This window comes from Bos taurus, chromosome 1 (assembly GCF_002263795.3).
Source record: "Bos taurus isolate L1 Dominette 01449 registration number 42190680 breed Hereford chromosome 1, ARS-UCD2.0, whole genome shotgun sequence".
In the NCBI taxonomy this organism is placed as follows: domain Eukaryota; kingdom Metazoa; phylum Chordata; class Mammalia; order Artiodactyla; family Bovidae; genus Bos; species Bos taurus.
The window spans coordinates 4,113,932-4,137,933 of NC_037328.1; the positions used below are offsets into that span (position 1 = coordinate 4,113,932).

Here is a 24,002-nt window from a genome sequence, read left to right on the forward strand (position 1 = left end):
GTGAGAGTTGGACTGTGAAGAAAGCTGAGCACCGAAGAATTGATGCTTTTGAAATGTGGTGTTGGAGAAGACTCTTGAGAGCCCCTTGGACTGCAAGGAGAGCCAACCAATCCATCCTAAAGGAGATCAGTCCTGCATGTTCATTGGAAGGACTGATGCTAAAGCTGAAACCCCAATACTTTGGCCGCCTCACGAGAAGAGTTGACTCATTGGAAAAGACCCTGATGCTGGGAGGGATTGGGGGCAGGAGGAGAAGGGGCACGACAGAGGATGAGATGGCTGGATGGCATCACCAACTTGATGGACATGAGTTTGAGTAAACTCCGGGAGTTGGTGATGGACAGGGAGGCCTGGTGTGCTGTGATTCATGGGATCGCAAAGAGTTGGACACGACTGAGCGACTGAACTGAACTGAACTTATTGAGATATAATTCATATACTGTTTGATTTACCATGTAAAGTTTACAAACTAGTGTTTTTCCCCACCACGTTCTCAACGTTGTGCAATGGCCAATCTCCGAACATTTTTGTCATCCCCAAAAGAACCCCTGTACCCATCAGCAGTTACCACCCATTTTCCTCCAGCCTGCCGCCCCCCAGCCCCCATTCCAGCTTAGACAATCACTAATCTATTTCTGTCCCTGTGGATTTGCCTATTCTGGATGTTTCATATAAGTGGGATCATAAATATGTGACCTTTTATGACTAACTTCTTTCACCCAGCATAACGTTTGCAAGCTTCGTGTGTAACTTTCCAAGGTGTCAAGTAATCTCACATGTGAGGGGTTCGTTTATTATCAGCATCATATTTCTCCTCATGCCAAGAACCAGCTGTCGGACTGGGGCTGAAGACATAGCACGAAATACCCAACACATCCCCTGGCTCTAAAGAGCACCCTGTCTTGTGGGCAAGATGGGCATTAAGTGAATTCAACATAGATGTTAATCACAAAGTACTGGGTTCTGTACTGGAGAAACTTCGGGTGCTTTGGAGGGTGTACCGGGCAGAAGGTGAGGGGAGCTCTGACTCAGTGCCCTCGTCTTCAGGATGATTTCTGTCCACAGAGCTCACGGGGGGCATCAGGGTCTACTATGTGACTGTTGGTGATGATGATGTGGTAAAAAACGAGACCCCGTTTGTGTCCTTGAGAAGCTCACCCTGTCACAGGTCAGATGGCCAACCACGCTGCTGGATGGTTCAGAGTCTGGACTGTGGATGCTGGAGCTTGGGTGGACCTCCCCAAAGCATTCACGGGAGTCTTTAGGGAGCCACTGTGATGCTTGAATGGAATTCTGATAGATGAGTTCAATGTCTTAGGGAGCCTCCCTGTGCATGGAGGGAAGGGACATTCTGAGCAGAGGTCATGAGTGCAAGTGTAAAGATACTCGGAGTGTTCTTTAGGGATGGGGCATCAAGGAGCCTGGTGTGGCCACGGCGTGGGGACCAGCTAAAGGAAGGAGGCAGGGAGGGTTGTGAAGCATCTTAGAGCAAAGGTTAGCAGCTTTATCCTCCACGTCTCAGGTTTTCATCCTTTAGTTCTGAGGACCTTCACCCCCATTTGGGGTTGTCACTGCATCCCTCTCCTAAATGTGACTCGCCACAAGGTGGCATATTTTCCAGTGGCTTTTCTAGACAGCACCAGAATCCTCTGCAGGGAGCTGTCTCCTCTGCAGTGTCAGTGCTGAAGGCACCGGAGCTTTGAAAGCAGTGAAGGATCAAGCCACTCTTTTAGCTTCACTGGGACATGGGAACATAAGAAGTTGGGAGACAGGCAGGAAGTTGAATGGAGCCATCAGCTGCAGGGTATAAAGTTTTTCTGGGCCCATATTATAGGTGGAGAGGGATTCTGTGAGCTGCCATTTATGGATAGTACCTGTCATGGCTGGTAAATAGATGTGAGATTATGGGCCAGTCCATCATAGCTTTAGGGCCCGTTTCATCATACATTACCTACCTTGATATCTAGGATTCTACACGGTGATCAAAAATGTTGTGACATGTGAGGTCCAGCCGTCTAATCATTTCCAGGCAATCTAACCATCATAGTGTGTGTTTTTATTGAAGTAAAGTTGATTTACAGTATTAGTTTCAAGCACATATTGTGTTATATTTTTAAAATAAGTGTTTCTTTATGTATTTGTTTAGCTGTGTCAGGTTTTAGCTGTGATACGTGGGCTCTTTCTCTGCAGCACACAGCTTCTCTCTAGTTGCGTTGCCAGGGCTTGGTTGCTCTGCGCCATGTGGGATCTTAATTCTAAACCAGGGATTGAACCTGAGTCCCCTGCGTTGAAAGGTGAGTTCTTAACCTCTGGACCGCCAGGGATGTCCCAACTGTGTTATATTTGAATGCATTCTTATCCAGGACCACTGAGGCAATCAGTGCAAAGAGATGCAACCCTTTATTCATCCACCACTACATTTATTGCATGCTGATAGCTATAGCTTATGTGCATTCAGCGATTGCATCTCCACGCTGGAGTGCTCTACACCGTAATCAGGGAGGTGGCCCAGGGCAGCAGACTGTGAGTTCAGGTGTCAGCAGGCCTCCCCCGCATGTTGATTTCATGCAGTTGTCTTGGTATTAATAATGAACGTTGTCATCCTTGTTCCTACCTGGGCTTGTGGAGCTCTTACCTGTGGCATCTCTCAGAATTTCTGTGGATTCTCAGAGGATGGCGTCTAATGGATCCAAGGCTGATCATGATTGGTCACACGAGTGTCTGCCTTGTGCTTCTTCTCTTGATGTGCCTTCATCTGTCAGTCACCTGCTCTAATATCTGCTTGAAGAACTGTCTTACTCGAATCTTTATGGTGAGAATAGCTAAGTCCTTGCCAAGGGGCATGTTGCATGCAGAGATGCTGGAGAACGGCTCTCTGACATCTGAGATTTTTGTCACCTGGAAATGAACATGTCAGATCCCTGAGACTGGCCAGGCCTCATGACACAGTGTCTTCAAGGTTTACCCCAAATAATCCTCCCCAACCCCATGGTGTCCACCCTATGATACAGTACCAGGTTACTCTCTCAAGGTACCCTGCTTATCACTGTATGTATCAGAATCTGAACTTATCTTGTTTATCGAATAGAAATGATCTTTTATTGCACTCTTGCAACTACCCACTGGCTGAATCCTGGCAGCAGCCCCAAGGGGCCTACAGCTTATCCCAGGATTTTAGGCTAGGCAGTCTGGTTCCAGAGACCAGCTCCTAGCCATTATGTGTGTGTTGTATCTTTACCAATAAGAATATCAGTTCAGTTGAGCTCATTTTTCTTGGTACTGAGAACAATGGTTCTTCACAGGCTTTAGAGAATGGTGAAGGAATGAGTGCGTGGTCAGTTCCTGGTCAGGAAGAGTTCCTAGAGACATTCAGGTCTGTACTGTGCAGGAGTAGCCAGCCAAAGGCGGATGCAGATGGAGGTACAGGACACTCCTGGCAGCAGTCATGGATGGTGTGAGCTCAGACTTAAAGGGTTCCTGTGCTCCTGGGTTGTTGGAGAGAGACTTGAGACACCAGGCTGGAGAGGTAGGTAGATGGGAAGCTCCAGAGAGGATGTTTCTGTTACATGTCTTGTTGAATCCTAGCAGAGTCTTTCTAAGTATGATCAGGAATCCAGCTTTGTCAGAATGTGAGTGAAAAGTGAAAGTTGCTCAGTTGTGTCTGACTCTTTGCAGCCCTCAAGGACTCTAGACCACCAGGCTCTTCTGTCCATGGAAGTCTCCAGGCAAGAATACTGGAGTGGGTTGCCATTCCCTTCTCCAGGGGATCTGCCTGAGCCAGGGATCCAACCCAGGTCTCCTGCACTGCATGCAGATTCTTTACCATCTGAGCTACCAGGGAAGCACAAGATTGGTTGCATCAGGGTCTGGGGTAGGGGACTGAGGAATCTGCATTCTAATGCTCTTGCTGGGTAATGCTTATGCACACAGATGCTTAGGGATCACTGCTCTGAGAAACAAGATAACTGCTAATAAAGTTATAACATTATTTTTATCTTGCAACTTTTCTTTATAACTGTCCCCAACTCCTATGCCCAGGAGGATGGAGCTGTCAAGTAATGTATGTCCTAAGAACACTTTCCTTCTGTTGATCCTGTCTTAGTCAGCTTGAGCAGCTATAACAAAAGCATCATAGACTGGGTGGTTTAAACAAGACACATTTATTTCTCACAGTTCTGAAGCCTGGAAGGTCCAAAGTCAAGGCACTGGTGAGAGTTACCTTCCTGACTTAGAGAGGGACATCTTCTGTTGTATCCTCTGATGGCAGAGAGATTCTCCCATTACTCTTCTTGTAAGGGCACTAATCCCATTCATGGGACTCCACCCTTATGACCTAATCACCTTCCCAAATGCCCGCCTTCAAACACTGGGGATTAGTGCTTCAAGACAGTGACAGGCTTTCTTTTCTTGGGCTCCAAAATCACTGCAGATAGTGACCGCAGCCATGAAATTAAAAGTCACTTGCTCCTTGGAAGAAAAGCTACAACAAACCTAGATGGCATTTTAAAAAGCAGAGACATTACTTTGCCGACAAAGGTGCTAAAGTCAAAGCTATGGCTTTTCCAGTAGTCGTGTATGGATGTGAAAGTTGGACCATAAAGAAAGCTGGGTGCTGAAGAACTGATGCTTTTGAACTGTGGTGTTGGAGAAGATTCTTGAGAGTCCATTGGACTGCAAGGAGTCAAACTAGTCAATCCTAAAGGAAATCAATCCTGAATATTCATTGGAAGAACTGATGCTGAAGCTTTAATACTTTGACGACCTGATGTGAAGAACCACCTCTTTGGAAAAGACCCTGATTCTGGGAAAGACTGCAGGTGGAAGGAGAAGGGGGTTTAGAGGATGAGCTGGTTGGATGACATCATTGACTCAAAGGACATGAATTTGAGCAAACTCAAAATCTGGGAGATAGAGAAGACAGGGAAGCCTGGCATTCTGCAATCCATGGGGTCCCAAACAGTTGGATACAACTGAGAGACTGAACAACAAATAATGAATATTTTCATTCCATGGCAATCCTTCTTTGTGTGTTTATCTTCTTTTGTCTTTGGAACTTCTGCTTGTACACTGTATTATTAGAGTACTAGGGCTGCCTTAACAAATGGAAAAAGCACCACTGATTTGATGGTTTACAACAGAATTTCATTCTCTTGCATTTCTGGAGGCCAGAAGTCCAAAAGCTAGGTGTTGGCTGAGTCATGCTTCTTCAGAAGGTTCTAGGGAAGAACACCTCCTTGTCTTTTCCTAGCTTCTGGTTTCCTCTGGCAGTCGCTAGCATTCCTTGGCTTGTAGCTGCATCAACCAGTTTCTGCTTCTGTCTTTACATGACCTTATTCTCTGTGTGTCTTCTCTTCTTTTAATGTTACCAGTCATCAGATTTAGGGTCATTCTAATTCAACGTGACCTCATCTTAACTTTATAACATCTGCAAAACTCTGCCCTAATAAGATCACTTTTTGGAGTTATGTGGACATAATTAGGTGGTTGTGAATTTTCAGGGACACCATGTAACTAATTACATAGAAGTTTGTGTTGTGAAGGCCATTCTGCATTGTCAGACAAAGATTTGAGAAGTATTTGGTCAAAATTTGGTCAAATGCACTTCCACCAATAACAGTAACAACAACAACGAAACAAGTCAGGGGGTCACTTCAATTCTAAATTGGTGCAACATCTTGGTGCAACATGTAAACAGTCTTGCGTGCTTTACTCAGAGCCCATGTTGGGTTTGTTTATCTTCGTAATCTTTAAGTTGACTTCCATATAGGATGCTGGAAAATTCTTTCGCAAATATCCCTTTAGTAAGTCTCCCTGAACTAACTGTTTTTCACACTCAGTTGCTAGAGATTTTTGGAGCTTGAGTTCACTGGCATCCAGAGAGGGTGTCAGCAAAGTAGAAGGAACTAACCCTGGGGTCTGTCCAAGGGCAGTGGCTGATGTCACTAGCCTGGACCATGCTTTTGACTCCAAGGAATTTTTTTCCTTTCAAAGCCTGTTTTCTGTACCATGATGTATTGTTACGTGACAAAGTCAAGTGTGTGCTTCTAATCCAGTCTAATCCATTTACCACATTCTCAGGGAGCTCAAGCTTTCCTGTAGATGTTTTTCCTAAAGTCACCCTTTTAAAATTTGCATGTTTTCTTTCTTCTAAGGATGTGACCTGCTTTAACTTGTTTCTTCTGGTTCCACTTTTAGTTTTCCAGTTTCTGACTTTTAGTTGCGGGATCTGTAAACTTCCTTATGTGTGAATCTTTGCATCTTTTATTATATCTCTAGGTTAAAAAATCTAGACACAGATTTACTGGGTTCAAGGGTGTGAACTTTTAAATGCGTCTAATGCATTTTATTGCTGAATTTGTGTCCAGAAGGAGTGTTTTAAATGCTGTCATATCAGTGTCTAAATGTGCTCATTCTAACAGTTTCCTTGCAAGTACAGATGATGTTTATCTGTTTATTAGGGGTCAAGATCTTGGGGAAGGTGGGTCTTCTTTTCTGTATATACATGGGCCCATCAACAGCCTGGTGGCTCAGATGGTAAACAATCTGCCTGCAATGCAGGAGACCTGTGAGAAGGGAATGGCAACTTACTCCAGTATTCTTGCCTGGAAAATCCCATGGACAGAGGAGCCTAGCAGGAGGAGCCTACAGTCCATGGGTTGCAAAGAGTTGTATACAACTGAGCAACTAAGCAGATCGAATTACTACATAAGATGTGTTACCACCTTGTTTTTTAAAAAAGTTTATTTGTTTAATTAGTTGTGGGCCTTGGTTGCAGCAAGTGGGATCTAGTTCTCTGACCAGGAATCGAACCCAGGCCCCCTGCATTGGGAGCATGGAGCGTTAGCCACTGGACCACCAGGAAAGTCCCATTCTGTTGTTTAATGCTGATACGTCTCTTGCTTATTGGTGCCAGCTTATTTAGATCTTCTCATTGTTTTACCTCCAGTACTCTTGCCTGGAAAATCCCATGGACGGAGGAGCCTGGTGGGCTGCAGTCCATGGGGTCGCTAAGAGTTGGATACGACTGAGCAACGTAACTTTCACTTTTCACTTTTATGCACTGGAGAAGGAAATGGCAACCCACTCCAGTGTTCTTGCCTGGAGAATCCCAGGGACAGGGGAGCCTGGTGGGCTGCCCTCTATGGGGTCACACAGAGTCAGCCAATAATTAAATTTGTCATGTATGCATGGACAGGTTAAGAGAATTAGCAAAAGTAACCCCAAGAATGATTCTTCCTGTGTGTGCCATCCAGGTACAGGTTGCATTCATGAATGATCTTTGCTGTTGTTTAGTCGCCTAGTATGTCTAACTCTTCACGACTCCATGTACTACCCCACTCCAGTCTTCTCTCTCCCTCACACCATCTCCAGGAGTTTGCCCAAGTTCATGTCCATCTCATCTGTGTTTTCCATCCAGCCGTCTTGTCCTCTGTCACCCTCTTCTCCTTCTGCTCTCAATCTTTCCCAGCATCAGGGTCTTTTCCAATGAGTCCGCTCTTTGTATGAGTGATCTTACTTAAGGACTGTCTAGTCAAAGCTATGGTTTTTCCAGTGGTCATGTATGGATGTGAGAGTTGGACTATAAAGAAAGCTGAGCGCTGAAGAATTGATGCTTTTGAACTGTGGTGTTTGTTGGAGAAGACTCTTGAGAGTCCCTTGGACTGCAACGAGATCCAACCAGTCCATCCTAAAAGAGATCAGTCCTGGGTATTCATTGGAAGGACTGATGCTGAAGCTGAAACTCCAGTACTTTGGCCACCTGATGCAAAGAACTGACTCATTGGAAAAGACCCTGATGCTGGGAAAGATTGAAGGTGGGAGGAGAAGGGGATGACAGAGGATGAGATGGTTGGATGACATCATCAACTCACTGGACGTGAGTCTGAGTAAGCTCCGGGAGTTGGTGATGGACAGGGAGGCCTGATGTGCTGCGGTCCATGGGATTGCAAAGAGTCGGACACGACTGAGCGACTGAACTGACTGAACTATCATAGAGGCGAAGAAGGAGAGGGCCAGAGGTGTTCAGTGACTTGCTGGAGGCCTCCGACGTGATTGGTGCTGAGCTGGTTGCAGGGTTAGGGCAAGTTCTGGCGGGAATGCCGTGGGTACCAGCTGAGTCTGGGGGAGACAACGGGAAGGGGTGCAGAGAGCGCTTTTCTTGTAGCTTCAGCTGTGAGTTTGTGGAGAGGCGGGAGGCCTGGGAGACAGCTGAACTTCAAAGCCACCTGAGTGTGTAACCTTGACCCCCTTTCTTTTGTTCAGCTGCAGGCAAAGAAGGGCCAGTTCTAAGAGGTCTTGCTGCACAGCTCTCTCCGAATGGCTGCTCTTTGAGACCGAGTTCTGAGTGGAGTCCTGTGCTATCGGACTGGCGGCTGCCTTTCTTCTCTGGCGGTGTGTATGTTCTCCATGTTTCCAGGGGAGCTCTCATAAAAAGGTTGGTCTCAGTTTCCTTTTCATTTGGGGTGACCTCTCTAACTCTCTGGGTTTAAAGCTGCACGGACTTCATTGCCTGCCTTTCGTCTTGGAGCTGCCCTGTGATGCCGAAAGGGCTGCGGGGACCTCTCCTTTCATCCACAGTCTCGCGCTCTCCCTCACCAGGGCCGTTCTGGTGCTCCTGTCTGAAGCCGCTGGGGTGGGTGAGGGGGACACCCCTGGCTGTCCCTAAATCCATGTTGGTAGCCGGTGCAAAACCCCTCACTCAAGATGACAGCTGTGGTCCATGCAAGGATGCTGTGGAGACCTTTCTAGAACTGGCCTCTCTGCCCTCCCACCTTAGCATGCATGCTCAGTCGTGTCTGACTCTTAGCGACTCTCGGGCAATTCTTGGGACTGTAGCCTGCCTGCTTCCTCTGTCCATGGGATTCTCCAGTCAAGAACACTGGAGTGGGTTGCCATTTCCTTCTCCAAGGGATCTTCCCTACCCAGGAGTCGAACCTGTGTCTCCTATGTCTCCTGCATTGCAGGTGGATTCTCTACCACTGAGCCACCAGCATCTGCCCCTACATAGTACCCAGAGGGCAGCTGTTAGGTCAGATGTTCTGCTCAAAACCTTCCTGTGCTTTTCAGCAGCCCGACCCCTCCACCCACAAGGCATCAAAACCAAAGTGTTAGCAGTGGTTTCAGGGCCTGGCAGGAGCTACCTTCTCCCTCTGCGGTTCTCCCATAGCTTCTTCACTCTGGCTATGGCTTAGACATGCCAGGCAAACCCCTGCCTCAAAGCCCTCATCCTGGCTGTTCTCTCTGCTTGGAGCCCTTGTCCCCTAGTAACCACACGGGGTGCCCTCCAGCCCTGTGGACGTGGGTCTATTGCATCTCCTTTTCAGTGAGACTGTTATCCCAGGTGAGCCCATTGAAAACCATCGCGAGTGTGTCCCCCGCATCCCTGACTCTGTAGGTAGAGTGTGGCTGAGAGTGTTGCAGGCCGTCCACAGGGACTGGAGGTGGACCGACCTGTGTGGGTTCTGGCACGGATGCGCCTGTTCCCGCCTCCTCGATGGCAGGAGGCTATCTTGCATGTTTTGGCAGAGTCTCTTTTAGAGACCGTTCCTGTTTCATTCTTGGGTTTCAGGCCATTCCACAATTTCAATCTGTTGTGGCGATTCAGCCCCTGATCGGGGCCTTTGCTTGGGTCATATTTAATGTTTAATGTTTCACTTCGGAGGCCACTACCAGCTGTGGCCAAGTAGTCCCCCAAGTTCCAGTAGTGTCCGGAGAGCCCTCCAGTTTCAGTTGCGAGACCCACTCAGGCTGTTAAGTCCGCTTGTAGGAATTTAACTAATTAGTGATGGCTGGTGGTGAGACACGTATTTAATAAATCCCTGAGTTTATCTCGGCTTTATGGAAAATCTCTAAGCCTCGCAAACCCATAGAAGGTTAGTACTCCTTGGTTCAGGAGTCCAGGTGTCAAATCGAATGAGAACATTGCTTTATGAATCCCAGGGGCTGGCGGATGGCTAAGAAAATCCTTACTGCTCCAAGCAGCTGTTTACAGTGGGTCTGATCAGGTTCCAAGGTGAAGGGGAGGGTGCATTTAGACTCCCTGTTCTTCCCAGTGTGTAAAAAAAGTTTTTTTTTTGAAAAACTTTTTTGATTGTGCTGTGTAGCATGTGGAATCTTAGTTCTCCAGCCAGGGATCAAATCTGTGTCCCATGTATTGCGAGCATGGAGTCTTAACCACTGGACGGCCAGGGAAGTCCCTTCCCCAGTGTTGTGATTGCATTTCCGATCTTGGCCTGTATCCATTGCTCGTTTACTGTGTGTGAAGCAGCAGAGTGGGTGCTGTGCCTGCTGGGGATGATCCCTGCTTCAAGGAGTTTATAATCTGCCAGAAAAGATGAACGTGATGATCAGTTATTGTAACATAATGAATCTGCATCAAAGTGTAAGCAAAGTGGGGCAGAAGCCCTGAGCAGGGCCCCCCTTTGTCTGGGGACTAAAGATCCCTTTGTGGGAGGCACAGCCCTTGTTGTGGATCCTGTGGGGTGAGGAGAAGATGAGCAAGGGTTGGGGGGTACAGCGCCAGGGCAGTGATGGAACGTGAGCTACAGGCCTCAGTGGAGCGGGGGGGGGGTCTTGTCCTGTGCGGTTGGTGGACAGGGTTTGTGGGGGCCAATGTGGAGGGGGAAAGGGAAAGTTCAGAGGGGCATTGTGTTGTGGAGGCCTTTTAAAGATGGCGAGGGCTTCCCTCATCACTCAGTTGGTAAAGAATCTGCCTGCAATGCAGCAGACCCCGGTTTGATTCCTGGGTTGGGAAGATCTGCTGGAGAAGGGATAGGCTACTCACTCCGGTATTCTTGGGCTTCCCTGGTGGCTCAGCTGGTAAAGAATCTGCCTGCAATGTGGGAGACCTGGGTTTGATCCCTGGGTTGGGAAGATTCCCTAGAGAAGGGAATGACTACCTACTGCAGTATTCTGGCCTAGAGAATTCCATGGACTGTATAGTCCGTGGGGTGGCAAAGAGTTGGACATGACTGAGTGACTTTCACTTTCACTTTCAAGGAGTTTGAATAGTACTAGCAGAAAATAAAAACCTCCAGCAAGTCACTCAGGAGAGGAGAATGACACTCATCATCTGTCTTGTAGAGAAATCCCTTGAGTATCGTTGGGAAGGCTGGTTGGCCATTGAAGGTCTGAATGACACGGAGGCTTGTTAGGAGCTCGGTGGGAGGTGAGCTTGGCCTGGGCGGTGGCCAAGGGCCAGACATGGACAGGATGGATGGGAGAGGCGATGTGAAGGCAGCATCCTGTTGGTCATGGCCAAAAACAGAGGCTGACATTCTCTGTAAATCACTCAGGAGCTCAAAAGACCGCATTCCCTTCCATGGGCAGTAAAACGAGTCACAGAGCCCTTGAAAGGAAAGCAAGGTGGAGAACATGGAGGAAACACTGAGAATGTCTAACCCAGAAGAGGCTATGGCAGTCCCATCATTGCCCCGTGTGATGGAAGAAGGAAGGTCTTGGTACCAAGAAAAGCAACCTGGGAGCGGGCAGGGTGGTGCATTCTAGCTACATTGGTTTCTAGCATTAATAACTGATCACCCACATTCCTCATTCCTGGATTAGAAACTTTTTTTTTACCTGTCAGTGACTGTTTATTGACAAAATGTACCGCCGGAGTCCCTTGTGGCTCAGATGGTAAAGAATCCGCCTGCAATGCGGGAGACCTGGGTTCGATCCCTGGGTCGGTTGGGAAGATCTCCTGGAGAAGGGAAAGGCCACCCACTCCAATATTCTGGCCTAGAGAATTCCATGGACAGTCCATGGGCTCCCAAAGAGTCAGACATGACTGAGCGACTTTCACTCACTGCTGGAGTAAGCAGTGGCTTGGAGTTCAGTATAACACGTGGGTAATAGTGTTAGTGACTCAGTTGTGTCCAACTCTTTGTGACCCTACGGACTGTAGCCTGCCAGGGTCCTCTGTCCATTGGATTCTCCAGGCAAGAATACTGCTGTGGATTGCCATGCCATTCTCCAGAGGATCTTCCTGACCCAGGGATTGAACCTGGATCTCCTGCTTTGTAGGCAGATTCTTTACCATCTGAGCTACAGGGAAGTCCTGTCATATGTGGGTGGATATGTGATTTTCAATATCAGAACTGGAACCTTGTGAATGGGGCCAAGTCCTGGCCTGCCCTCTTCCGCGGCCATCCTTGACCCGCACATCTCCACTGCTCCCACTGTGCAGAGGAGCAAACTGAGGCTCAGAGAGGAGAAGCCACTGGTCCAGAGTCACACAGCTCCTCTTCATCTCGCTTGCAGGTGAGGGCAGGAAAGGAAAACCCCAGGGCTGGTGTGGGGGAGGGGGGTTTGTTGGGCCACAGACTGAGGGTGAGCAGGTTGACAGGAGGGTGGGGGTGTCATAGCTTAAAATCTGGGTGTGAAGGGGGCAGCTCCTCAAGAGATCTCTACAGAGGGGAGGGTGCAGGGGTACCGACCAGGATAAATTCCAATTTTTACACACAGGTGTGTGGACTTTGAGAAAATATCTTCAATGGATACGATTGCAGTAAGTGATTTTAAAATATATTTTTTTATTGTGGTAAAAGTCACATAATAAACACATACTACTTTAACCAGATTTAATTGTACAGTTTGGCGGCACTAAGTACATTTGCATCGTTGTGCCGCTCTCGCCATCATCCGTCTCCCGAATTTTTCGCCTTCCGAAACTGAGACTCTAACCCCATTAAACACTAACTCCCCGTCTTCACTCCTCACTGCCCTACCTACGCACCCGCCGCAGCCCCCGCCTGCCTCCCGAGCCCCCAGCACCGACCAATGTGCTTCGAAAGTTATTTGTTGACCAACTCAGTGGGTTTGCTTAGCCATGAGTGAGTGATCATCTCTGGGAGGAACGCATGCTTCAGCAACAACCACAAATATTAGTACTGGTGTTAATATGATAATCAGTAACTGTAATATGGCATAAATTCTAGCAAACTTTACTAACAGTTCCCAGCCTTCTGCTTATTCAGAAGCGCGTTATAAGGAGGTGTCTTCGATGAAGCAGGATTCTCTTTCTTTGGGGACCGAAGGGTCAGAAAGACCTTGTAGCACTGAGGCTCTCCCACGTGTTTCGTATCATGTGTTAATTTCACGTGAGTTTTAGTTTCACGGGTGGAGGGAGTCACTCGTGGCTGGCAGGGTCACCCAGGACACTGCCTGTCTCATGGGGGCTACACCTCTTCTTGCGGCTTCCTGCCTTCATGGAGCTGTCTGTTGAACCAGCTGACCATGTCGGGCTTTCTCGGGGCCCCTTGCAGGAAGGCTGCCTGGAGGAGATGGCCCCTGCATGTCAGGGTTCACTCTCTCCTCCTTTCGTGGGCGGTGTGCGTGTCCGCTTGCACACTCCGGGGCCTCTTAGTCCGGTTGATAGATTTGTTTGGACGTGACCTTTCCCAGTTCCTCTTCCCTGGGCTTTTGCCTGCTGAGGAAATGATCCTCGGATCCCATCCATCTGCACTGGTGGCAAGAGAAGAGAGAATTTCTCTTTTCTGTGGTTCAGGTCCAACCGCGAGGACACCTGTCCTTCGGAGGCTTGTATTGTTCTGCGTGGTGTTGCTTCCTGCCGCAGAGACGTTTTATATCCTACTTCTGGAAGTCATCAAGTTGGACGAGAGACAGGAGGAGGTGGGGGAGGGTCCCCGGCTGACCTGGGCTTGTCTTTTAGGCTGTGTGTCCCGAAGATGCTTCTTCTGGACACATAGGAAGAGCTGTTTCTCCCCACCTCTGTCCACCCATAACTGGTCCTGTTAGGAAGCGTTTCCCGTGTGTGGGTGATTCATTCTGAGACCTTTTCATGTCCTCGGGCTTCTTCACTGTTGGATTTGAGAAAAAGGGCAGCTTCTCTTTTAAGTGTGATGAAAACCATCTGAGCCACACATGTGTACATCGGCGGTCGATTTATGCTTTTCGTATGGACACTCAGCGGCTCCCCTGGCTGCTAAGGAAATCCATATGAAGAAGGGAGCCTGGACCTTGGGATTCTCAGATCACACCTCCTAATGTTACCAAGCAAATGAATCCTGACCATTTTTGAGGCATGTCAGAGTTTTTCCTTTGTGGCTCTGGAATTTTCTCTCTTGTGCCTGGGCTCCTGGGACCTTTGCTCTGGAGAGGAGGTAGCTGATGTGGGTTGAAGGGTGGAGGTGAGGAGCCAGATCAGAGCTATTGTTTTAGGGCTTGCCATCTGTCCAGTGTTTTGTTTGCAGTCCCCATGAACTTGGAAGACGGCTTCCTGAGCCCTGCTTCCATCCATCCCACCAGGGTCCTTCTGTGGATTTCCAGATGTTGACCTTAGGCAGGTGACGTAACCGCAGCTGGTGTTGCGGGGGCAGGGGGGCCGGCCGAGTCAAGCTCATGACTTTGGGATTCAGTCTCCACTGCATTTAGAGGCGGGAACCTTGTGGAGGGAGATGGTGCCAGGATCGTCGCTTTTTTTGCCCGTGCCTTCCCTGAAAACGAGCTCTGGACCTGGCGTCAAGTGTAAGCATGTGTGATGAGGGGACTTGCCAGTTCCAGACAGTACATTTCATCAGCTTATTTTGAAGAAGCAGGACGATAATCTGTTTTATAATATCCCTTTCTCAAGGGCCGCCTGCAATGCAGCAGACATAGGTTCGATCCCTGGGTGGGGAAGATCCCTTGGAGGAGGAAATGGCTACCCACTCCAGTATTCTTGCCTGGAGAATCCCATGGACAGGGGGAACTGGTGGGCTACATACAGTTCATGGGGGTCACAAAAGAGTTGGACATAACTGAACATGTGCACACTTTTCTCAGGGGCACAGGAATGAAGGCTTGATGCAAGGGAGAATGATGAGTGTGCAAATGAAGGGCACGGCTTAGTGTATGAGGGCAAGTTGTACCAGCCAAACACAGGACTATCTGAGGAAGGAATATTATGGTCTTGATCATCATCTTGTTTTTTAAAAGGGGCAGATGAAACACACTTTTTAATGCTGCCCAATTCTGCATTCCATATGTACATACGTACACTTGATACTTGGCAGACCAAATCTGAACTACTACATGTTTTCATAAATTCAATTTATTGGAACATGGCCATGCCCATTCCTTTATTTCAGTGGCTGCATGTGCGCTTTTTATGGCAGAATTGATGGAAGAAATGGGCCCCAAAGCTTGAGAGATTTCCATCCTGTTTTCTTATAGAAAGTTGCTGATCTTTGTTCTTTATCCACCTTTATCTAGACAGATAAACACATCACCTTGCATTTGACATGTACTATTTTCAGTTCAACTCATAGCTCCTCCTTGCCCCTCTCTTCTTATTGCTTTCAGTCACTCAGTCGTGCCGACTCTTTGTGACCTCATGGACTGCAGCATGCCAGGCCTGCCTGTCCTTCACAAGTTTCCTCTCCCCTTAGCTCTTAGATTACTTAGAGTTTACGTTTTTGGTGGGATGCTGTTTTCCTCTTGAACATATTTGAAATTATGGGGTGGGAGGAGCTTTTGCAGTTGGGAGCCATCACTGTGTTGCCGGGGCAGGAAATGGTTTGAAACAGCCCCCAGACTGTAGGACTGCCCAGCTCTGTGTCCAGAGCACACTCGTTTTGAGACCTGTATACTTACCTGGGTTTTGTTTTTGTTTGGGGCTTAAAGTTTTCCAGGGGATCTTGGTACCATCTCTCAGGGGTGAGATGATTCTTACTCCTCTCTGCTCCTGCTGCTTTCCTGCTTTTTGTGGAAGTTACCATCAGACACAGGAGACCATCTGGTAACTTTTCTGCCTGCCACTACAGGGGGAACTCATTTGGACTACATCTGTTTCTTTCTTCTCTCCAAAGAGGTAACATTTATTTATTATTTATTTATTTTTGCATTTACAAATCATTTATTTGTTTGGCTGCTCCAGATCTTAGTCGCAGCGTGATATTCCATCTTCCTCGCAAACATACGATATCTAGTTCCCCAGGGATCAAACCCGAGCCCCCAGCATTGGGAGCTCTGAGTCTTAGCCATTGGACCACCAGGGAAGAGCCCCAGCCCGTCTCCTCTCTCTCTCTGTTTCATGTTTTCTCTCTGTCTCCCCTGTGTACACGTATGCACGCCTACACCCTCAGTGTTCCTTTCTGTGACTCTAAAGACTCTGCTTCAGTCAATTCCCAGGACAGGATGTTCCTCATTTCTCGTGCTTGTGTAGGGCTGGAGAAAACTTGGATCTCCTTTTTTGTCTCATAGGAATCACTAGCCTTTGTTAATCCTGCTTTAAAAAAAAGAAAAATCTTCCTACCTCTTCACCTTCCCCCAGCTGGCCCTCTTGGCTTCTGGGACCTGGTCTATTATTTTCAGTGGTAGCTAGCTAGCAGGGGCGCCCCCGCTGGAGAAGGGGGCCTGGTGAGGGTGGGTGTCTCCTCTGGCCCATAGACAGCAGCGAGGCTCTCAGAGATGGAGCGGGCAGAGGTGTGACTACAGGTTGGAGTGAGCAGTTCCAGGTGGCACTAATGGTAAAGAATGTGCCTGCCAGTGAGGGAGACATAAGAGATGCGGGTTCGATCCCTGGGTCAGGAAGATCCCCTGGAGGGAGGGCATGGCAACCCACTCCAGTATTCTTGCTTGGAGATTCCATGGACAGAGGAGCATGTCCGGCTATGGTCCAGGGAGCTGCAAAGGGTCAGACACGACTGAGCAACTTAGCACACTCAAAAAAACGACTTTTGAGCTCAGGGTGGGGTGTGATGGTGGCCCATGCGACTTCCGTCGTCTCACAGAGATGTGGAGTAGCAGCTGGAGCAGAGGTGGCCTATGAGAGGCGACCAATTTTGAGACTTTCAGAGACATCTAAGCAAGGGGACAGTCTGAGTTTCTGCCATTTGCAAGGAGGGTGATGGACGTGGGTGAGTAGGGTGGTGACATGTCTGAGACATCCTTGGGACCACCACCCTGCTGAAGCCTAGGGGCTGTTTGAATGACACATACAAGGGGGTTTCCATGGCCTGAAACAGTGGTACCCGAACTTGCGTGTGAGTCAGAATCACCTTGTTAAACCCAAGACCGCCCTGCCCCTAGCGTTTCTGATTCAGTAGGTTTCCAGCGTTTACTGTGATCAGTGCGTTCTCTTAACAAAACTCTGTTAGCCTTTGCCCTGCTTCATTTTGTACTCCAAGGCCAAACTTGCCTGTTATTCCTTGACTTCCTACTTTTGCATTCTAATCCCCTATAATGAGAAGGACATAATTTTTTGGTGTTAGTTCTAGAAGGTCTTGTAGGTCTTCATAGAACCGTTCAACTTCAGCTTCTCCGGCATTACTGGTTGGGGTATAGACTTGGATTACTGTGATAGTGAATAGTTTGCTTTGGAAATGAACAGAGATCATTCTGTCATTTTTGAGATTGCATCCAAGTAATATCACAGTAATCCAAGTCTATGCCCCAACCATTAATACTGAAGAAGCTGAAGTTGAACGGTTCTATGAAGACCTACAAGACCTTCTAGAACTAACACCAAAAAATTATGTCCTTCTCATTATAGGGGATTAGAATGCAAAAGTAGGAAGTCAAGGAATAACAGGCAAGTTTGGCCTTGGAATAGGGAATGAAGCAGGGCAAAGACCAATAGAGTTTTGCCAAGAGAATGCACTGGTCATAACAAACACCCTCTTCCAACAACACAAGAGAAGACTCTACACATGGACATCACCAGATGGTCAACACCGAAATCAGATTGATTATATTCTTTGCAGCCAAAGATGGAGAAGCTCTATACACTCAGCAAAAACAAGACCAGGAGCTGACTGTGGCTCAGACCATGAACTCCTTATTGCCAAATTCAGACTTAAATTGAAGAAAGTAGGGAAAACCACTAGACCATTCAGGTATGACCTAAATCAAATCCCTTATGATTATACAGTGGAAGTGAGAAATAGATTTAAGGGCTTAGATCTGATAGATAGAGTGCCTGATGAACTATGGAATGATGTCCGTGACACTGTACAGGAGACAGGAATCAAGACCATTCCCATAGAAAAGAAATGCAAAAAAGCAAAATGGCTGTCTGGGGAGGCCTTACAAATAGCTGTGAAAAGAAGAGAAGCGAAAAGCAAAGGAGAAAAGGAAAGATATAAGCATCTGAATGCAGAGTTCCAAAGAATAGCAAGAAGAGATAAGAAAGCCTTCTTCAGCGATCAATGCAAAGAAATAGAGGAAAACAACAGAATGGGAAAGACTAGGGATCTCTTCAAGAAAATCGGAGATACCAAAGGAACATTTCATGCAAAGATGAGCTGGATAAAGGACAGAAATGGTATGGACCTAACAGAAGCAGAAGATATTAAGAAGAGATGGCAAGAATATACAGAAGAACTGTACAAAAAAGATCTTCACGACCCAGATAATCACAATGGTGTGATCACTGACCTAGAGCCAGACATCCTGGAATGTGCAGTCAAGTGGGCCTTAGAAAGCATCACTACGAACAAAGCTAGTGGAGGTGATGGAATTCCAGTTGAACTATTCCAAATCCTGAAAGATGATGCTGTGAAAGCGCTGCACTCAATATGCCAGCAAATTTGGAAAACTCAGCAGTGGCCACAGGATTGGAAAAGGTCAGTTTTCATTCCAATCCCAAAGAAAGGCAATTCCAAAGAATGCTCAAACTATTGTACAATTGTACTCATCTCACACGCTAGTAAAGTAATGCTCAAAATTCTCCAAGCCAGGCTTCAGCAATATGTGAACTGTGAGCTTCCTGATGTTCAAGCTGGTTTTAGAAAAGGCAGAGGAACCAGAGATCAAATTGCCAACATCCGCTGGATCATAGAAAAAGCAAGAGAGTTCCAGAAAAACATCTATTTCTGCTTTATTGACTATGCCAAAGCCTTTGACTGTGTGGATCACAATAAACTGTGGAAAATTCTGAAAGAGATGGGAATACCAGACCACCTGATTTGCCTCTTGAGAAATTTGTATGCAGGTCAGGAAGCAACAGTTAGAACTGGACATGGAACAACAGACTGGTTCCAAATAGGAAAAGGAGTTCGTCAAGGCTGTATATTGTCACCCTGTTTATTTAACTTATATGCAGAGTACATAATGAGAAACGCTGGACTGGAAGAAGCACAAACTGGAATCAGGATTGCCGGGAGAAATATCAATAACCTCAGATATGCAGATGGCACCACGCTTATGGCAGAAAGTGAAGAGGAACTCAAAAGCCTCTTGATGAAAGTGAAAGTGGAGAGTGAAAAAGTTGGCTTAAAGCTCAACATTCAGAAAACAAAGATCATGGCATCCGGTCCCACCACTTCATGGGAAATAGATGGGGAAACAGTGGAAACAGTGTCAGACTTTATTTTTGGGGGCTCCAAAATCACTGCAGATGGTGACTGCAGCCATGAAATTAAAAGACGCTTACTCCTTGGAAGGAAAGTTATGACCAACCTAGATAGCATATTCAAAAGCAGAGACATTACTTTGCCAACAAAGTAGTCAAGGCTATGGTTTTTCCTGTGGTCATGTATGGATGTGAGAGTTGGACTGTGAAGAAGGCTGAGAGCCGAAGAATTGATGCTTTTGAACTGTGGTGTTGGAGAAGACTCTTGAGAGTCCCTTGGACTGCAAGGAGATCCAACCAGTCCATTCTGAAGGAGATCAGCCCTGGGATTTCTTTGGTGGGAATGATGCTGAAGCTGAAACTCCAGTACTTTGGCCATCTCATGCGAAGAGTTGACTCATTGGAAAAGACTCTGATGCTGGGAGGGATTGGGGGCAGGAGGAGAAGGGGACGACAGAGGATGAGATGGCTGGATGGCATCACTGACTCTATGGACATGAGTCTCTGTGAACTCCGGGAGTTGGTGATGGACAGGGAGGCCTGGTGTGCTGCGATTCATGGGATCTCAAAGAGTCGGACACGACTGAGCGACTGATCTGATCTGACTGCATTTTGGACGCTTGTTGACTATTAGGGCTACTCCATTTCTTCTAAGGGATTCTTGCCCACAGTGGTAGATATAATGGTCATCTGAATTAAATTTGCCTGTTCCGGCCCATTTTAGTTCACTGATCCCTAAAATGTTGATGTTCACTCTTGCCATCTCCTGTTTGACTGCTTCCAATTTACCTTGATTCATGGGCATAACATTCCAGGTTCTTGTGCAATATTGTTCTTTACAGCATCCGACTTTACTTTCACCACCAGACACATCCACAACTGGGCATTGTTTTCACTTCGGCTCAGCCTCTTCATTCCTTCTGGAGCCATTTCTCCTCTCTTCTCAGTAGCATATTGGGCATCTACTGACCTGGGGAGTCCATCTTTCAGTGTCGTATCTTTTTGTCTTTTCATATTGTTCATGGGGTTCTCAAGTCAAGAATGCTGAAGTGGTTTGCCATTCCCTCCTCCAGTGGACAATCCTTATGGCAGAAAGCAAAAAAGAACTCAAGAGCCTCTTGATGAAGGTGAAAGAGGAAAGTGAAAAAGCCGGCTTAAAACTCAACATTCAGAAAACTAAGATCATAGCATCTAGTCCCATCACTTCATGGCAAATAGATGGGGAAACAATGGAAATAGTGACAGACTTGATTTTCTTGGGCTCCAAAATCACTGTAGATGGTAACTGCAGCCATGAAATTAAAAGACACTTGCTTCTTGGAAGAAAAGCTGTGACCAACCTAGACAGCATATTAAAAAGTGTAGACATTACTTTGCTGACAAAGGTCCATCTAGTCAAAGCTATGGTTTTTCCAGTGGTCATGTACGGATGTGAGAGTGGGACCATAAAGAAAGCTGAGCGCTGAAGAATTGATCAAAGCCGTCAATCCTAAAGGAAATCAGTCCTGAATATTCATTAGAAGGACTGATGCTGAAGCTGAAGCTCCAATACTTTGCACCTGATGTGGCAAACTCTTTTCCAACTCATTAGAAAAGACCTTGATGCGGGGAATGATTTGGGGCAGGAGGAGAAGGGGACGACAGAGGATGAGATGGTTGGATGGCATCATCAACTCGATGGATATGAGTTTGAGCAAGCTCCAGGCGTTGGTGATGGGCAGGAGAGCCTCGAGTACTGCAGTCCATGGAGTTGCAAAGAGTCGGACATGACTGAGCCACTGAACAACAGCAACAGGTTTCCCATGGAGGCTCAAGCATTTTCATTTTTAACAAGTTCCCAGGACTGCCCTGGTGGCTTGGTGGGAAAGACTCCGCCTGCCATTGAAGGAGACAGGAGTTCAATCCCTGATCTGGGAAGATCCCACATGCCGCGGGGCAGTTATGCCCTTGCGCCACAGCTACTGAGCCTGTGCTATAGAGCCCAGGAGCTGCAACTGCTGAAGCTCATGTGCCCTAGAGCCCCTGCTCTGAAACAAGAGAATCCACTGCAGTGAGACGCCCATGCACCTAGAGAATAGCCCCAGCTTGTCGCAGCTAGAGAAAAGCCAGTGCAGCAATGAAGACCAAGTACTGCTGCTGCTACTGCTAAGTCGCTTCAGTTGTGTCCGACTCTGTGCGACCCCAGAGACAGGAGCCCACCAGGCTCCCCTGTCCCTGGGATTCTCCAGGCAAGAACACTGGAGTGGGTTGCTATTTCCTTCTCCAATGCATGAAAATGAAAAGTGGAAGTAAAGTCGCTCAGTCGTGTCTGACTCTTAGCGACCCCATGGACTGCAGCCTACCAGGCTCCTCCATCCATGGGATTTTCCAGGCAAGAGTACTGCAGTGGGGTGCCATTGCCTTCTCTGGAAGACCAAGCACAGCCAAATATAAATAAATAAAATTATAACTTAAAGAATAGATCCCTTTCCTTTAAAAAAAAAAAAAAAAAGAACATATTCTCAGGTGATACTGCTGCTGTGGTTCTGGAAACCACACTTGGAGCCCTGCTGGCTTAAGTGTAGAAGACATGGTGAAATCTGTTTAGTTCAGTTCAGTCCAGTCACTCAGTCGTGTCCGACTCTTTGTAACCCCATGGACTGCAGCATGCTAGGCTTCCCTGTCCATCAGCATCTCCCGGAGCTTGCTCAAACTCATGTCTGTCGAGTTGGTGATGCCATCCAACCATGTTATCCTTTGTCATCCCCTTTTCCTCCTGCCTTCAATCTTTCCCAGCGTCAGGGTCTTTTTCAATGAGTCAGTTCTTCCCATCAGGTGGCCAGAGTATTGGAGCTTCAGCTTTAGCATCAGTCCTTCCAATAAATATTCAGGACCGATCTCCTTTAGGATGGACTGGTTGGATCTCCTTGGAGTCTAAGGGACTCTTGAGTCTTCTCCAACACCACAGTTCAAAAGCATCAGTTCCTCGGCACTCAGCTTTCTTTATAGTCCAACTCTCACATCCATACATGACTACTGGAAAAACCATAGGTTTGACTAGATGGATCTTTGTCTGCAAAGTGATGACTCTGCTTTTTAATATGCTGTCTAGGTTTGTCATAGCTTTTCTTCCAAGGAGCAAGTGCCTTTTAATTTCATGGCTGTAGTCACCATCTGCAGTGATTTTGAAACCCCCCCGAAATAAAGTCTGTCTCTGTTTCAGTTGTTCCCATTGAATTCTGTTAGTGTCTACAAAATAGACCTAAACTAAGATATGATTATAAGATGGAAAATAAAGCTGATTGTATCTTAAGAACAGTAGCTTGTCCCCATCTGGTTGATCATTGTGTCAGAACTGAATTTTAGAAAGAGTTAAGCTAGTTTTGCCAAAATGCTATTGAGCAAGAACATGCTAGTAGAGACTTTCATTAAAATCTAATTCCTCTCTGCATTTGGGGAATATATTCACTATAAACAGGAAGAGTGTTTCAAAACTGAGTTTTGGCTCTTTCTAATTTTGAATCCTTTTAGCTGACTCAGTAAAGAGAGTGCCTCATGTGAACTTTTATTTATAAAAGAAGGTAATTCTAGGGTCTGAGTGGCTTCCTTCTTTCACTGTCTGGTTTTGTCGTCTCAATATCAGGAAGACCATTGGATGTCAGTAGGACTACATTTTCAATCGACAGACTCCCATTTCTTTTTTAAAAATTTTGAATATATTATACTTGGTATAAGATTTGTACACAAGTGTAAAAACATCTAAAATATAAATAAAAAAGCTCTAAACCATCAGATACATAAAAAACAGTATAGCTGTATGCTTCAAAAATACCCTGGATTGTTCTGGAGTAAACTCTAGGGCTTTTTTTTTTGCCTCCTGAGCTGAGGATTATTTATTGGGAATTTAGTAAAATTGCATCCTTCACATGATCCACAGATACATTTCCTTTGTACTTCATGTAGCTTCACCATGCTGCAAGTTTTCTGTATAATCTTGGAAATGAATCTAATATACATTTTGGCTGAGTACCAAATGTTAAAATCAGTTTTCACTAGAAGTAAATTCTGCAGTTGAGTATCACCATGAAGATATAAAAGATCATATAAAAGTTAACAAAAAAATTTTATTGCAGGTACTAAAAATTATAATTATTTTGTTAAAATTTGGCATATTGTAGGGTAATAATCATTCTCATTCTCTGTTCTTATTTGTTCAGTTAGCACTGTTAAAATGATCCTCACTTTCAATCGAAACTCTAGGTCTTTAAAAGAACTGATGTGTGTGGCCTAAATTAGGATCTACTTTCTTTAAGAGACATATCAAAACTGCCAGAAGCCTTTCAAAAAGCAAATGTGCAACTTTGAGAAGATCTCTTAATTCCTTCTTTGTTCACATTAGATGGATCTGTCACCCACTGAGTCCTTATAAGCCCTTATGAGAATTAATTTGAGTGCAGGTGACTCCCTTGAAAAGGAAGGCATTGAAAACCTTGACCTTAGAATTGGAGCCTGCTTCTTCATGACTCAATCCACTGACTTTTGATTTTACCCTGGGTATTCGCTTGGTCCTGCCTCAGCCCTAGTGGTAGCAATACATCTTGTGACTGAATAACATTCTGGGTCCTTCCAAGCTGTATTTATTTACACGTTGTTAGGATTTCGGCCAAGGCTCTCAGTCTTTTCATGTGAGGGTCTCACCATCTGTGAACCCCACTGATGGTGTGTAAATTAA

At 46.5% G+C, this 24,002-nt stretch overlaps 1 protein-coding gene across 3 annotated transcripts in view; it reads left to right on the forward strand.

The window, feature by feature from the left end:
- TIAM1 (TIAM Rac1 associated GEF 1) overlaps positions 1 to 24,002 on the forward strand; it is a 464,731-nt gene that overhangs the window by 146,901 nt on the left and 293,828 nt on the right. For all 3 annotated transcript variants that reach the window (XM_024993771.2, XM_024993775.2, XM_059887391.1), the window contains exon 2: positions 8,263 to 8,434. The gene's annotated coding sequence lies outside the window, so the exon portion shown is untranslated. The remainder of the gene's footprint in view (positions 1 to 8,262; positions 8,435 to 24,002) is intronic.